General features: G+C 42.2%; 1 protein-coding gene across 2 annotated transcripts in view; it reads left to right on the top strand.

Annotated features, from left to right (window-relative positions):
* soga3 (SOGA family member 3) overlaps positions 1-9,427 on the top strand; it is a 101,705-nt gene extending 92,278 nt beyond the window's left edge. The window contains exons 11-12 of one of the 2 annotated variants that reach the window (XM_033021225.1): positions 7,592-7,681; positions 9,407-9,427. The gene's annotated coding sequence lies outside the window, so the exon portion shown is untranslated. Of the gene's footprint in view, positions 1-7,212; positions 7,233-7,591; positions 7,682-9,406 lie in introns of those variants that run through there. The other variant, XM_033021227.1, reaches the window with a different exon arrangement.
* Positions 9,428-16,248: the final 6,821 nt, after the last annotated feature.

The following is a 16,248-nucleotide window of genomic DNA, read 5'->3' as shown; positions in this document are numbered from 1 at the left end:
GAGGATGTACTTCCTGTACTTCTTGCGGCAGCTGAGGAAGCACAATCTACCACAGGCAATGATGGTCCAATTCTATACGGACATTGTAGAGTCTGTCCTTACCTTCTCCATCATGGTCTGGTTTGGCTCAGCCACCAAGCACAACACCCGGAGGCTGCAGCGAGAAGGTTACTGGCTGAGAAGGTTACTGGCTGCAACCTTCTCTCCATTGACGAACTGTACACTGCAAGGGCCAGGAAGCGAGCGGGTAAGATCATCTCTGACCCCTCTCACCCTGGCCACAAACTCTTTGAATCACTTCCCTCAGGAAGGCGACTCCGGACTGTCAAAGCTGCCATAGCCAGACATAAAAACAGCTTTTTTCCACGAGTAGTAGCTCTACCCAATAACCAAAAATCTGTAGCCTCCTTTTACTCTGGTATTTTATTTAATTCACATGTTTAATCAATAATGATTTATTATTAATGTTTTATGTATCATTCTTAACTGTCACAGTATGTCATGTTGTCACTTACAGGTGGAGCACCAAGGCAAATTCCTTGTATGTGAATACTTGGCCAATAAACTTATTCATTCATTCATAAACTTTTTGGCCATAAGTGAGGTCCCAGAGGACTGAAAAGTAGCCAATGTGATTCCATTATTCAAGAAAGGCTTTAAGGATAATCCATCAAATTACAGGCTGAGAACCTTTCATCTTGGTGGAGAGGCTATTGGGAGAGGACTTTTAGGAATAGGATTTACCCAACATTTGGAAAAAACATGGCCTTATTAGAGGCAGTGAGCATGGGTTTGTGCGGGGCAGGTCATGTCTTACAAATTTAACTGAATATTCTGACGATATGATGAAAATGATTGATGTGGGTAAGGCAGGGAATGTTGTATACATGGACTTTGGTGAGGTATTTGACCTGATCACACATGATAGACTGATCCAAAAGATTGGGAGAAATGGGATTAATTTTGACTTGGCAGATGAAGTTCAATCCAGACTAGGCAGATGGAGTTTAATCCACCCTAGTTCGAGGTGTTGCACTTTGGGGGGTCAAACATAAGGGGGAGGTATACAGGAAATGGAAGGATTCTTAGAAGCATGATCTACAGAGGAATCTTGGTATACAGTTTGTTTAAGAAAGAACTGCAGATGCTGGAAAAATCGAAGGTAGATAAAAATGCTGGAGAAACTTAGCGGGTGAGGCATCATCTATGGAGCGAAGAAATAGGTGACGTTTCGGGTCGAGACCCTTCTTCAGATCATGGTGTACAGGTTCATAGCTCCCTGAAGTAGCAACGTAAACTGAATAGATGTTGAAAACGTGTGCGGACGTGGCGCCGACGGACGAGAGGCCGAAGCAAAGAAGTCGAAGCCAAAGAACGGAATGGAAACGAGGCCGAAACGACAATAAACCGAAAGAGTCCGAAGACGAAACGCAAACTAGCCGAAAGGGATGCCTAAACGCAAACTAACCGAAAGGGCGGGACGCCTAAAACCCAAGGAACCGAAAAGCTGCGTCGCCTAAAAGCAAACTTACCGAATGGCCGCTCTGTCGAAAAACGCCACCTACCCGAAAGGCGGCGTCGCCTACAGGCCAAAGGACCGACTGCCGCTCAACAGGAAAGTCCAATAACGGACTTGACGTTGCCGGGGGGCGGGACGTCAGCGATTGGTCCAGACCCCCGCGTCCATCACATCACTGTGAAAGCATGAACATTGTCCCAAACCTCCGTTCCACCCGACCCGCAGCCCGCGGAGGGTGGCCGTGCGAGAGTGGGGGCTGCACACCTTCGGCCGCTTTCAACTTGGTGCTTGGGTTCAGATTGCCCAGTCACCTATGGCTTGTGTGGGAAAATGAACCCCACACTCCCGTCTCCCCCTTCTCTCTCCCCTCTCTCCCCTCCTCTCTGTCTCCTCCCGCTCTCCCTCCCTTCTCTCTCCCCTCTTCTTTCTCTCCTCTCTCTCCACTCTTCTCTATCTCCTCCTCTCTCTTCCCCTCCTCTCTCTCCCTCCCTTCTCTCTCTCCCCCTTCTCTCTCTCCCTTCTCTCTCCTCCTATCTCTCCCCTCTTCTCTATCTCCTCCTCTCTCTCCACTCTTCTCTCTCTCCTCATCTCTTCCCCTCATCTCTCTCCCTCCCTTCTCTCTCTCCCCCTTCTCTCTCTCCCTTCTCTCTCCTCCTCTCTCTCCACTCTTCTCTATCTCCTCCTCTCTCTTCCCCTCCTCTCCCCCCCTCTCATGGGGTTCATTTTCCCACACAAGCCATAGATGACTGGGCAATCTGAACCAAAGCACCAAGTTGAAAGCAGCCAAAGGTGTGCATCGCTCGGGACAGCCCCCACTCTCCCATGGCCACTCTCCGCGGGCTGCGGGTCGGGTGGAACGGATGTTTGGGACAATGTTCATCCCTTCACAGTGATGTGATGGACGCGGGGGTCTGGACCAATCGTTGACAGGTCCCGCCCCCCGGCAATGTCAAGTCCGTTATTGGACTTTTCTGTTGAGCGGCAGTCGGTCCTTTGGCCTGTAGGCGACGCCACCTTTCGGGTAGGTGGCGTTTCGACAGAGCGGCCATTCGGTAAGTTTGCTTTTAGGCGATGCAGCTTTTCGGTTCCTTGGGATTTAGGCGTCCCGCCCTTTCGGTTAGTTTGCTTTTAGGCGTCCCATCCTTTCGGTTAGTAGGCGTTTCATCTTCGGACTCTTTCGGTTTATTGGCGTTTCGGCCTCGTTTCCATTCCGTTCTTTGGCTTCAACTTCTTTGCTTCGGTTTCTTGTCTGTCGGCGCCATGTCCAGGTACCGTTGAAAAAGACATGTGCTATGCTTGCGTTCATTGATACGAGCATCAAGTGCAAAATTCAGTAAGTCATGTTGCAGTTGTATAAAACTGTAGATTGGCCACATTTGGAGTATTGTGAGCAGTTCTGGTCACTGCATGAAAGGAAGGATGTCAAGAGTCATGAGTATTTTATTGTTGGGGCTTTGGGGAGGATTCAAAACAGTTTGCCAGGATATTGCCTGGATTAAAGAAGTGTAGCTATAAAGAGAGGTTAGGCAAACTTGGATTGCTTTCTGTGGAGTGTTGGAGGCTGAGGGGAGACCTGATATAAGTTTATAAAATGTTTAAGAAGGAACTGCAGATGCTGGAGAAACTTCAGTCTGAAGAAGGTTTTCGGCCCGAAACGTTGCCTATTTCCTTCGCTCCAAAGATGCTGCTACACACTTTGAGTTTCTCCAGCACTTTTGTCTTCCTCTAAGTTTATAAAATTATGAGAGGCATAGTTAGAGTAGGATCTTTTTTCCCAGCATGGAATTGTTGAATAGTTGAGGTGAGAGGGGGAAAGATTGAAGGAGTTCTTCAAAACAAGTTTGTGTTTAGACAGAAAGTAGTAGGTGCCTGGACAACATTGTCAAGAGGAGGTGGAAGCAGACATGATAAAGGGACATTTGGGAAGGCACTTGAATATGTAGGGGATGGATAGATATAGACCATGTGCAGGCAGCTAGGAGTAGTTTAAGTTGATCTCATGGTCAGCACAGACCTTGTGGGCCAAAATGCCTAATTCTGTGCGGGACTATTCCATATAAAAGGTAGTGCGTGACAAAATGGTGTACTTACCTGCAGATCAATATACTGACTCATTAGTTATTCTGCAATACGCAACCCACATTCCACAGACCCATTGTTTCTGCCTGCTCTTGTCCCACGGAAATGATTTCCACATACCTCAACCCCATCCCATCCCTCCTGGTCCAATCTCTCACGACCTATGTCCAAGATATCTCACATGCCTTTCGTCTCTTTAATGACTTCCGCTTTCCGAGCCCCCACTCCTTAAAGCCCTCCGTTTCTTCCTCGATCGCAGAACCATCCAATCTCCCTCCACTAACACGCTACTCCGTTTAGCGGAGCTGATCCTCACCCTTAACAACTTCTCCTTTGACTCCTCCCACTTCCTCCAAGTCCAAGGCGTAGCTATGGGCACCTGCATGGGGCCCAGCTATGCCTGCCTCTTTGTAGGGTATGCTGAACAATCCCTGATACAGGCGTACACTGGCCCTATCCCCGAACTCTATCACCATTACATTGATGACTGCATCAGTGCTACCTCTTGCACCCATGCAGAACTCATCGACTTCATCAACTTCATCACCAATTTTCATCCTGCACTCAAATTTACTTGGACCATCTCCGACACCTTCTTCCCCTTTCTTCATCTCACAGTCTCCATCACAAGAAATAGACTGTTGACTGACGTCTATTACAAACCCACTGCCACAACTATCTCGATTACACTTCTTCCCACCCTGCTTCCTGCAAAGACTCTATTCCCTACTCCCAATTCCTCCGTCTACGTTGCATCTGCGCCCAAGATGAGGTGTTCCACACCAGAACATCGGATATGTCCCCATTCTTTAGGGAACGGGGGTTTCCCTCTCCCCTCATAGATAAGGCCCTCACTCGTGTCTCCTCGGTACCCTGCAGCTCTGCCCTTGCTCCCCTCCCCCCCAGTCGCAACAAAAACAGAGTCCCCGTAGTCCTTACCTTCCACCCCATCAGCCGTTGCAGACAACACATAATCCTCCGAAATCTCTGTCACCTTCAATGGGATCCCACCATTAGCCACATTTTCCCATCTCCGCCCCTTTCCCCCTTCCGCAGAGACCGTTTCCTCTGCAACTCCTTGGTTAACTCATCCCTTCCCACCAAAACCACCTCCTCCCCAGGAACCTTCCCCTGCAACCGCAGAAGATGCAACACCTGTCGCTGTACCTCCTCCCTCGACTCTGTCCAGTGACTCCGACAGTCCTTTTAGGTTAGGCTGAGGTTCACTTGCACCTCCTCCAATCTCATCTAATGTATCCGTTGTTCAAGATGTGGACCCTTATACATCGGCGAGACCAAACGCTGACTGGGCGATTATTTCGCGGAACACCTTTGCTTAGCCCGCGTGAACCAGCCTGATCTCCCGGTTGCTGGACACTTTAATTCTCCTTCCCATTCCTACACAGACCTTTCTGTCCTCGGTCTCCTCCATTGTCAGAGTGAGGCTAAACGCAAATTGGAGGAGCATCTCATATTTCGCTTGGGCAGCTTACAGCCCAGTGGTATGAATATTGATTTCTCTCACTTCAGATGGCCCTGGCATTCCCTCTCTCTCTATCCCTCCCCCGCCCAAGTCTCACTAGCATCTTATGTTCACCCAACAAACAGCTAACAATGGCCTGTTTCCTTTATCATCATTACTTTTTTGCATATCTTTCATTCATTGTTCTTTATCTCTCCACATCACCACCTACAGTGGCTTGCAAAAGTATTCATACCCCTTGAACTTTTCCACATTTTGTCACGTTACAACCACAAACGTAAATGTATTTATTGGGATTTTATGTGATAGACCAACACAAAGTGGTGCATAATTGTGAAGTGGAAGGAAAATGAAACATGGTTTTCAAATTTTTTTACAAATAAAAAACTGAAAAGTGTGGCGTGCAAAAGTATTCAGCCCCCCTGAGTCAATACTTTGTAGAACCACCTTTCGCTGCAATTACAGCTGCAAGTCTTTTGGGGTATGTCTCTACCAGCTTTTCTCATCTAGAGACTGAAATTTTTGCCCATTCTTCTTTGCAAAATAGCTCAAGCTCAGTCAGATTGGATGGAGAGCATCTGTGAACAGCAATTTTCAAGCCTTGCCAGAGATTCTCAATTGGATTTAGGTCTGGACTTTGACTGGGCCATTCTAACACATGAATATGCTTTGATCTAAACCATTCCATTGTAGCTCTGGCTGTATGTTTAGGGTCGTTGTCCTGCTGGAAGGTGAACCTCCGCCCCAGTCTCAAGTCTTTTGCAGACTCTAACAGGTTTTCTTCCAAGATTGCCCTGTATTTGGCTCCATCCATCTTCCCATCAACTCTGACCAGCTTCCCTGTCCCTGCTGAAGAAAAGCATCCCCACAGCATGATGCTGCCACCACCATGTTTCACAGTGGGGATGGTGTGTTCAGGGTGATGTGCAGTGTTAGTTTTCCGCCACACATAGCGTTTTGCATTTAGGCCAAAATCTTCAATTTTGGTCTCATCTGACCAGAGCACCTTCCTCCACATGTTTGCTGTGTCCCCCACATGGCTTGTGGCAAACTGCAAACGGGACTTCTTATGGCTTTTTTTCAACAATGGCTTTCTTCTTGCCACTCTTCCATAAAGGCCCGATTTGTGGAGTGCACGACTAATAGTTGTCCTGTGGACAGATTCTCCCACCTGAGCTGTTGATCTCTGCAGCTCCTCCAGAGTTACCATGGGCCTTGGCTGCTTCTCTGATCAATGCTCTCCTTGCCCGGCCTGTCAGTTTAGGTGGACGGCCATGTCTTGGTAGGTTTCCAGTTGTGCCATACTCTTTCCATTTTCGGATGATGGATTGAACAGTGCTCCGTGAGATGTTCAAAGCTTGGGATATTTTTTTATAGCCTAACCCTGCTTTAAACTTCTCCACAACTTTATCCCTGACCTGTCTGGTGTGTTCCTTGGGCTTCATGATGCTGTTTGTTCACTAATGTTCTCTAACAAACCTCTGAGGCCTTCACAGAACAGCTGTATTTATACTGAGATTAGATTACACACAAGTGGACTCTATTTACTAATTAGGTGACTTCTGAAGGCAATTGGTTGCACTGGATTTTATTTAGGGGTAACAGAGTAAATGGGGCTGAAAACATTTGCACGCCACACTTTTCAGTTTTTTATTTGTAAAAAAATTTGAAAACCATGTATCTACCTATATTCATGCATATTCATTCAACCATAGTGCGACAATGATCGAAAGGTTTGCTTATTCTGAGTAAATTACTTGCATATCTAATTTAGAGAAATAACATTCATGGTATCTGTAGTTTTTGAGCAAACTTCTAGGCCATGACTACAACTAGATTCTATGTGTGATTCAATGCTCTCATGGCCTTTTGACAGAAAAGGCCTTTAAGTAATGAAAATAAATGATTAAAGATCTTTATTGTGTGAGAATTAATTAAAAGGTTGAGATAAAGTAAAATAAAGAAAAAAGAGAAATTTAGTGCTCTTGCCTTTTTACTCAAGGTCAGCAGTTCCTTATTACACGATTGAGTTTGTGCATTTAATTTACCGATAATTAGCATAAGGTTCAGTCCAGATGCAAAACGTGAAGCACTCACCAAAGTCCTTTTTTTCTCTCCAAATGAATGAAAGCTAGAAGCAAAGAAAAGTAAACAGTGCGTGGAAATAACACCTCGCAAAACAAGGGGCTCGCTTGTGACGGAACAGCAGTGTTTGCTGGCAACCATGGATCTGAACAAGCAGTTGGAAAACGGCAAGATAAATTGGAGCATGGAGAAGATGGAGTTACTTCAGTGCTTTGATAATGAAAGAAAGGAATGGGAAAGTCAACTAATGGATATGCAGTGGAAGATAGAGCAGGTATATGTAATACAATGATTAACTGAGATTGACAAGAGTGCCTAAGTATTTGAGACAATCATAGATAACTTGTGAATTGTAGAATCACAAAACCTATCTATTTTGTAAAAGAATTCATGTCATGTGAACACATATTTTTCAATCTGCATAGATTTACTGGGACGTAAATTCAAGACAAGAATGTAAATTGAATGGACAAAGAAATGAACGAGGACAAAGAAAAAATGCAAGTGATGATTGGGTACTGCTTCATTTATATGCTTCCTGTCTCAAATGCTATGAATTGAGTGATGCTAAGTAGACCAGCATCATGTGAATAGTGTACGTGTGCATGCATTTAGGATTGATGTTGTTATTTAGATTAACCATAAAAACTGAATATTTTAACTGTTACAGTTCAATTTAAGTAACAGTCTCTGTCTTGAATATACTGGTCTTTCACAAAGAGCTTTAAAACTAAATTCCAATAATTTGCTACCCTCTGGGTGAAAATATTTCTTCCCTTTGGTATTGTGACTAGCCAACTTTTGTTGCGTGCTAACCAGTCAGTGGAAAGACAATACATGATTACAATCGAGCCATCTACGGCGTACAGATACATGATAAAAGGAATAACATGAATAATGTTTAATGCAAGGTAAAGTCCGATCAAAGATGGTCCAAGGGTCTCCAATGAGGTCGATATTAACTCAGGACTGCACTCTAGTAGTGGGTAGAATAGTTCAATTGCATTGTTCACTGATTACTGTTGTCAGTTCCTTAACATTGAATTCCAGCATTTTTTTTTTGCTACTAAATTAGTGTGGACCAGACTATAGTTTCCTGTTTTTGCTCTCCCTCCTTTTTAAACGGAGGTTATATTTGGTACATTTCATCTGTGGGAACAGACTTTTGGAAGTTGATAAACTGCACACCTATAACTCCACAGCCACCTCGTTAAAAAGTATGCAGGTTGGTAGGTTCAGCAGGTTTATTATCTCTCAGTAACATTAATTTCTCTTTTACTTTTTTTAACAATGCTAATTTCTTTGAGCTCCTTGTTCACTGTAGACCTTTAGAGATCAGTAAATTCCAAGATGTTTTCTGTGTCTTACACGAAGATGACCATGAGACATATGTTTAATTTCTCTTCCATTTTCTTATTCCCAATATTATTATTTTTGTCTCAGCTAAAATTCACATGGATCTAGCTAATCCTTTCCTTTTTATCACTCTATCGAAACTTTTTTATATTTCATATTTTTTGCACACTTATTTTCATATTCTGATTTCCCCACTATGTTTAGAACCTTGCAAGTGCATAGCACCAGCTTCAGGAACCCTTCTTCCCCTCTGTCTGGCTTCTGAATTACTCTTCCATAAGCTAGAATTCTGTCCAATGTGCCTCAACTCCATTGCAGACATTGTCTATGGAACTGCTGCTCTACAATGCTGAGGACTGTATTCTGCACTCTGCGTCGATCTCTTTGCTCTACCTATTGTACTTGAGCGTGGTTTGATTCTACTTATGTATAGTATTATCTGATTTGATTGGATAGCATGCTGCCCACTGTACATTGGTGCACGTGACTATAATAATCCTAAACTTAAATCCCTAATCAATGCTCTGATATTCTTTGCAGAATTATGAATGTTTCCCAATTTGCAGATGCTATATTTTATGGCAACCTGATATGCATTTTTCCTTTAATTTAACTGTAATTTCCCTTATTCTTGTTTTTCTTTATCTCAAAATGAATATATGAGCTTTTTAAACATTGTATGAATTCTTTAAATGTTAGCTGTTGTTTGTTCACTGTCATAACTTTTAATGTAATTTCACAATCTACGATAGTCAACTCATCTCATGCTTGTTTTAGTCTGCTTTATTCTGCTTACTTTTGTATGCTGTTGTTTTCAGATTTAACTAAATTACTTCCAATTTTTACATAATTTTTTATCGAAGTATAATCACTGTTCCCTAAAGGCTCCAACAGATCAAGACCTGGGAAAGAACACAAATGACTCATTGTTCATTGAAGAACTATCACTTGAAAGCTTTGAAAAAGATGGTCACAGTCAAAATATGGGCAGTCCAGAGAATGATAAAAATAAATGCTCCAGTGTATTGAATGCAGTAAGTAACCTTCTTTAAATTACATTATGTCTGTAGTTGACATTTGGGCTCCCTTACATATTGTACTTTTTTTTCACAGGCTTTACAGGAAATAGCAAAAGTAAGTGAAGAATTATGCAGTTACCAGAAGGAAGTCCAAAATAAAATAGGCACTGGAAGGTATCATCAATATGTCAGAAACATTACAAATTGCAGTTTCTATTTCTTTATGGTATGCAAGTTAAAATGAAGGACTTGTTGAATAAGTGCATTGTCTTTGAGAGGGTGGGGCAGGTGAACTATGTAAATTTAACCAGGGGAAAACATAGACTTAAAAGATTCACTTTAGGGGACCAGTGAATCAACATGTAATATTGAAATATCATTAGCTTTGACTGGGGGAAATAAATCATTCCCCTACCTCAACAGAAGCAGTATTAACAGCAATCAAAAATCATGTAAATGGGACCAATACAGTTTACCAAGCCCTGCTGGATCTCCTGGTTTCTAATCATTTTAGCTCCCATTCCCAGGCTAACCATTCTGTCTTGGTTCTCTTCGATTGCCAGAGTGAACATACATTCAAACTGGAGGAACAGCACCTCCACTTGGGTAGCTTACAATCTAACTGTATGAACATTGAATTCTCCAATTTTGGTGGTAACTTACCACCAAACCTCAACTCTTTCCAGTGCCCCAACTGGATGCTTTCCCATTTCTCTCCTCCCTCTCCCCAACTGCTTCCACCCATATTCCTTCCCCTGGCATCACAATTCACACTTCTACAATAATGATTTACAAAAGTACCTCAGCGGGTCGGGCAGCATCTCTGGGGAAAAAGAATGTTAAAGTATTGTGTTCAGTTTTGGTCACCTTGTTATAGGAAAAATGTTGTTGTTGGAAAGGGTGCAGAAAAGATCTACGAGGATGTTGCCAAGACTTGAGAGCCAGAGCTATAGGGAAAGGTTCGGCAGCTAGGACTTTCCTTGGAGCGCAGGAGGATGAGGGGTGATCTTATAAAGGTGTACAAGATCATGAGGGAAATAGATTGAGTAAATGCACAGAGTCTCTTACCTAGAGTAGGAGAATCAGATGACAGGATAAAGGTGAGGGGGGAAGGATTTAATAGGAACCTGAAGGGCAACTTTTTTTACATAAAGGGGGGTAGGTATATGGAATGAGCTGCTGAAGGAGGTAGTTGAGGCAAGTACTATCACAATGTTTTTTTTAAATCAAAATCTTTTTAATTTAGTTTTCAGGACATAACAAAGTGCAAAGTTGTCTATTTGTTACAGACAGAGTGTACGAAAAGAATAAATAAAAAACACCTTATGCTAACATATAACAAGATAACAACAATAAAAGAAAAATGAGATACCAAAAATAATCTCATTTTTTTTAAATTTCCATCATCAAAAGAAAAGTTACTATTTGAACATTGATATTTATAATAGCATAGAATAACTATTTTCATTTTATGACATCCGAAATCTCTAACCAGTTGTTTTTACTTTTGGAATCTTACTTTGATGCAGTCCAGCTATAAACTGACCAAACGTTTCCCAGTGGAAACTAGACCAGTTTAGATAATAACTGAAAATGTACTTTGAACGCGGGAACCCTCATTGCTGCAAACTATAATTATTAAACTGAATGATTAAAACATCATGTAATATGTTAAAAAGCTACCAAACTTTGATCTTTTTTTAACCAGAACCACGTCCTATCCATATCTGCAAGCACATGAAGAGAAATGTCAGGAAATGACATTAATCAGAAAAGATACCTCCTCTGATGACAAATTCTCCATGTCAAATGATATATTTAAAGCATTTCACCCTACACTTTCACAATATCAAAAAAGCTCTGAAGATATACATAATGAAGAAAACAGGAATCACTCCACCCAGGATGAATATGTCTTTTCTGCTGGGCTTTCAGGAGGAAATGGTATAAATGTCATTTCTCCTATAAAAGGAAAAGCTCCACCAGTTCCTCCAAGGACATCCTCTTTGTTGCTTGCAAGTTCATTCTTGGCATTTCCACAGGATCATGATGATTCTCTGAAAGAGGATAACAGTAACTGTGAAACATATAGTCACATCATGGGAACAAGTTACAGTGGCCCTAATGAAGCCATGCTGCAGGAAAATGAAGAGCACATTCTTAAAAATGCATGGGACTTTAAGGCTTCCGTACCTCTAATTAAGTATGATACAGGTCCTAAATCAAGTACAAATAATTCTAGTTGGTGGTCATGTGATACAACTAACATTGACTCAGGAACTGAAAGCAAATATATTGGTTCAAAAGTAAACTTGTCTTCAGATAAAGGTCATTTGCTACCAATACAAGAGAATAACTTTCCAAGCCCTTCAAAGGCAACAGGAATTTGCAGTACCAGTGGTGTGTGTCTGCATTCTTCAATCGATGCACCTGCAACACAAGCAGATAGCTTCAGAAAAACTACCTTGAGCTTTGAAAGTTGTGACCCCATTGTGCGTGGAAGATCTGTGGTGCAAAGTGCAACAAAACCTGGCCAAGGATCTAGCTTTGCGATCCATTCTGCAGGAAATGTCCATGCTACCAGACAATTTCCATCAAAGCATGTGGATTATGCATGTGGATCCCGTAAGCCACTGTACATCACTAACACAAAAATAGCCGAACAGAAGCATCACTATAGATTTCCTGGCCAGATGGTGGATAATGATAAAAGGCACAGGTTTGACAAAATTAACAAGATTCCAAATAGATTTTCCAATCCAACACATGCCTGGGAAGCAAAATCAAATTTTGATAATGGTTGGACAACATTGAGACACAATGAAAGATCATCAAATCCTTCCTTTCAAGTGAAGAATAGCATTGCCAGTTTTGCTGATAATAGCCCCAAGCAACACGCATCCTGTACTGATGGAATGCAAGAGAACTCAAAGGGGAACTCTGACTTTTTTCAACTTGTGCACCTGAATCAAGAAAAAGAAATGGAGAAAACTTCAAGACAATCCCACCAGAGGGTCTCAGGACAACAACTTTCACTGCCCATGGTAAGGAAAACTTTGATGGTCCACATGGTTGATTGCTTTTTACAATGGTTAGTGCTCAGCAGTGCACCACAAAGTCCTGTTGACATACAGTATTGTTGCTGTGCCCTAGGTTCTACATATACCAGGCTGCTCTCATTAGCATCAGGTATGAAAGTTTGGATGTTATAGTTGTACAACACATTGATGAGGCTGCATTTGGAGTAATATGTGCAGTTTGATCACTCTGCTTTGAAAGGATATCATTAAGCTGGAAATAGTGCAGAGAAGATTCATGAAGATGTTGCTGGGACTCAAGGGCCTGAGCTATAGGGAGAGGTTTAGCAGGCTACGACCTTATTCCTTGGAGCGCAGGAGGCTGAGAGGCGATCCTATAGAGGTGTATAAAGTCTTGAGGGGAAATAGATAGGGTGAATGCACAGTCTTTGACTCAGTTGGGGAAATCAAGAACCAGAGGAAATAGGTTTAAGATGTGAGGGGAAAATGTAATAGGGACCTGAGGGGGCACTTTTTTTTTAACACAGATAGTGGTGGGTATATGTACTGAACTGCCAGAAGAGGTAGTTGGAGCAGGTACTGTAACAACATTAAAAATACATTTGGACAGGTAAAGGGTTAGGAAAGGTGTAGAGGACTAGGGGCCAAATGTAGGCCGAGGGGCATCTTGGCCGGTATGAACAAATGGAGCCATAGGGCCTGTTTCTGAGCTGTCTGACTCGAGAAACTATGATTTGACCGATTAAAAACAAAATCATAGTACACTGCATCATGTATTATAATCCATTGTTATAATGTAAGCAAACACATCAGATTATATATTAGATGTTGTAGAATTACAGTAATCTTTACTTCCTATTAACTAACAATGTTCCTGTTAACCTTAGACTTTGCTGCCTGTGACGGGAAGATTAAATGGGATGAGTTTTTCACGTCCTGCTATACCACAGAACCGCCGTTTACCATCACGATGGGCAACAAGTTCACCGTCTGCACCAGATTCACTTAAGCGATGTTTACAGAAGCACAATCAAGCTTTCCGATTTGATATAAAAACCTCAATGATATAATGTGTTACATTGCCCCTTTCAGATTAACAGGTATCTTAATGGGTTTTTTAAAATAATTCTACATTTCATTCCTATAAAACATTATACAGTATATTTATCCTTCAACTGATCTCAATATGGCTTTAAAAGGAAATGATTGTTGAAATTATGATTGGTAGTCTCCAGTAATTAAATTAAATGTCATAATCTAAACTCTGCATAACTATAAATTGTTATAATAAATTAATGTTTCCAATGTTTAATTATTTTCCAACTTATTAAATCACTCGGTGTTATTTTAAAATGTTTGTAACATTCTGTATTTTATTGCAAACTTGTATATCAGCTGTATTCGATGATGAGCAGAAAGCTCAGTTATTTGCATGCTATTGTGTTTGTTCATGCATGAGTAGTTGAAGCTATGTCTGTGGGCATTTAGGAGGCAGTTAGTTGGCATCTATAGTATATGTTCATGGTGAGCTGCAGAAAGCAGGGTCTTTTTTTTCCATTATAATATGTGGAAGTATAAATTAAAGCAAGAAGACAGTCTTATTATTTAATTTTAAAAGTGTTATTATTACTCACAGCACTTTTAGGAATAAAATGTTGCTCATAGTTCAGTCTGTTTTCAACTGTAAAAATAAAGTAAATGTACAATATTAAAAATAAAGCTGACTAGTTCTGGTATGTAAGTTTCTTTAATGATATATATAATTTTGTATTTTATTATATCTTTATCCTATAACAATGTTTGTCCTACCAGCTTGCACCTACCAGCCTCTGTTTCACTCAGGATTAAGGAAACATCCTCACTGTTTGTCATGAACTCTTCACACTCTTGAAACCAGGGACCACAGTTCTATTAGCTTTAAAATAGTTATGGATAACTGGAGAGAGAATAGTAAAGCTCAGAAACTAAAGCGGTTATTTCTGTAAAGAGACGCAGGAGACAGGCAAGATCCTCGAATATTTCTCCTCTATTTTTACCTTGGAGAAAGATATGACTTAACAGTCCGTACTACGTTTGAGGAGGTGCTGGACATCTTAAGGCATAAGAATGTAGTAGATAAATGTCACGATCCTGAGCAGATATATCCAAGAACTCTGTAAGAAGCTAGAGAAGCAATTGCAGGTGCTCTGGCTGATATACGAATCATCAGTGGACACAGGTAAGGTGTCAGAAGACGGTGGCTAATGTTGTGCTTTTATTTAAGAAGGGCTGCAAGGAATAGCCTGGGAACTATAGAACAGTGAGCCTAACATTTATGGTTGGCAAGTTACTGGAGAGGATTCTGAAGCTTAAGATTTATATGTATTTGGATTGTCAGGCTGATTAGGGATGGTCAGTATGGATATGTACCTGGGAAATCATGTCTTACAATTCTGAATGTATATTTTGAAGAAGTAACGAAGATGAGAGCAAAGCTGTAGACATTGTCTATATGAACCATAGGAAGGCAATTGATAAAGTTCCATATGGTAGGCTGCACTAGGGGCTAACCACTAGGGGTGCCGCATTGATGGCAGCCTCTGCCTACAGTCTGTCTGTTCTTCTATCTTTTTATTTTTTGTCAGTTTTAAAAGTATGTTTTGGTGGTTTCTTTAGTTTTTCTATGTGGGGGAGGGGGGTAGAGTAAGGGGGAAACTGTTTCCCAGTCACTTCCTGGTGAGGATGCGACTATTCACTGTCACATCCTCGCCTCCCCTCCTCGTGGGCTACCAACTGGATTGGAGCGGCCTTTCCTGCCGGGGACCAGCCAAAGCCTCAGCGGCGGCGCAACACTGGATTCACCACAGAGCGGGCGATGCTTTACCTGGATCGCCATTTGAAGCTCCGGAGCTGCTTCAACATCGCGGAGCTGTGGCTTGTAGAGCTTCCAGTGAGGGCGGCGCTGACTTCAACATCGCGGAGCCCTGGGATCTTTTGCCGAGGGCCGCCAGCGTGAATCTCCGCCTGTGGACTTTGGGAGCCGCAGACTCTGGTAGGAAGTGGCCGATTCGGATGTCTAAGCCGCTGAGGTTGTTCTCCTGTTCCGACGTCGGAGTTCCATCATCCCGGTGAGAGGGCCTGAACATCGGGCCGCCCGTAGTTGCTACAGCGAGGGGTTTGAGAGCCCCCCAACCATGGGTGTAGAACAGAGGAGGATAACTGAACTTTGGTGCCTTCCCTCACAGTGGGAAACTTTGATTCCGCTGTGTGGGGATGTCTATGTCAAAGACTATCGTGTTCTTTGCTCTTTTTTATTCGTATGGCTGTATGGTGACCACACATTTCACTGTACCAATTGGTACATGTGACAAATAAATGTCTCTTGTCTTGTCTTATCACTAGAAGGTTAGATTGCATGGAATCCAGGGAGAGCTATCTGACTGGGTAGAGAATTGGCTTCATGGAAGGAATCAGAATGGTTTTGGAAGGTTGTTCTTTGGGCTGTGACTTGTGTACCTCAGGGATCGGTGCTGGGCCCATTGGCATTTGTAGTTCATAGCAACGATTTGGAAGAGAATGTGGAAGGCAAAATTAGTAAGTTTGCAAGTGACACTAAAGTGGATGGTATCGTAGACACTGAAGATGGTTATCAAAAATTACAGCAGGATCTTGATCAGTTGGGCAAGTGCG

This window comes from Amblyraja radiata, chromosome 5 (genome assembly GCF_010909765.2).
Source record: "Amblyraja radiata isolate CabotCenter1 chromosome 5, sAmbRad1.1.pri, whole genome shotgun sequence".
In the NCBI taxonomy this organism is placed as follows: Eukaryota; Metazoa; Chordata; class Chondrichthyes; order Rajiformes; family Rajidae; genus Amblyraja; species Amblyraja radiata.
This window is presented reverse-complemented; position numbering and strand designations above follow the sequence as displayed.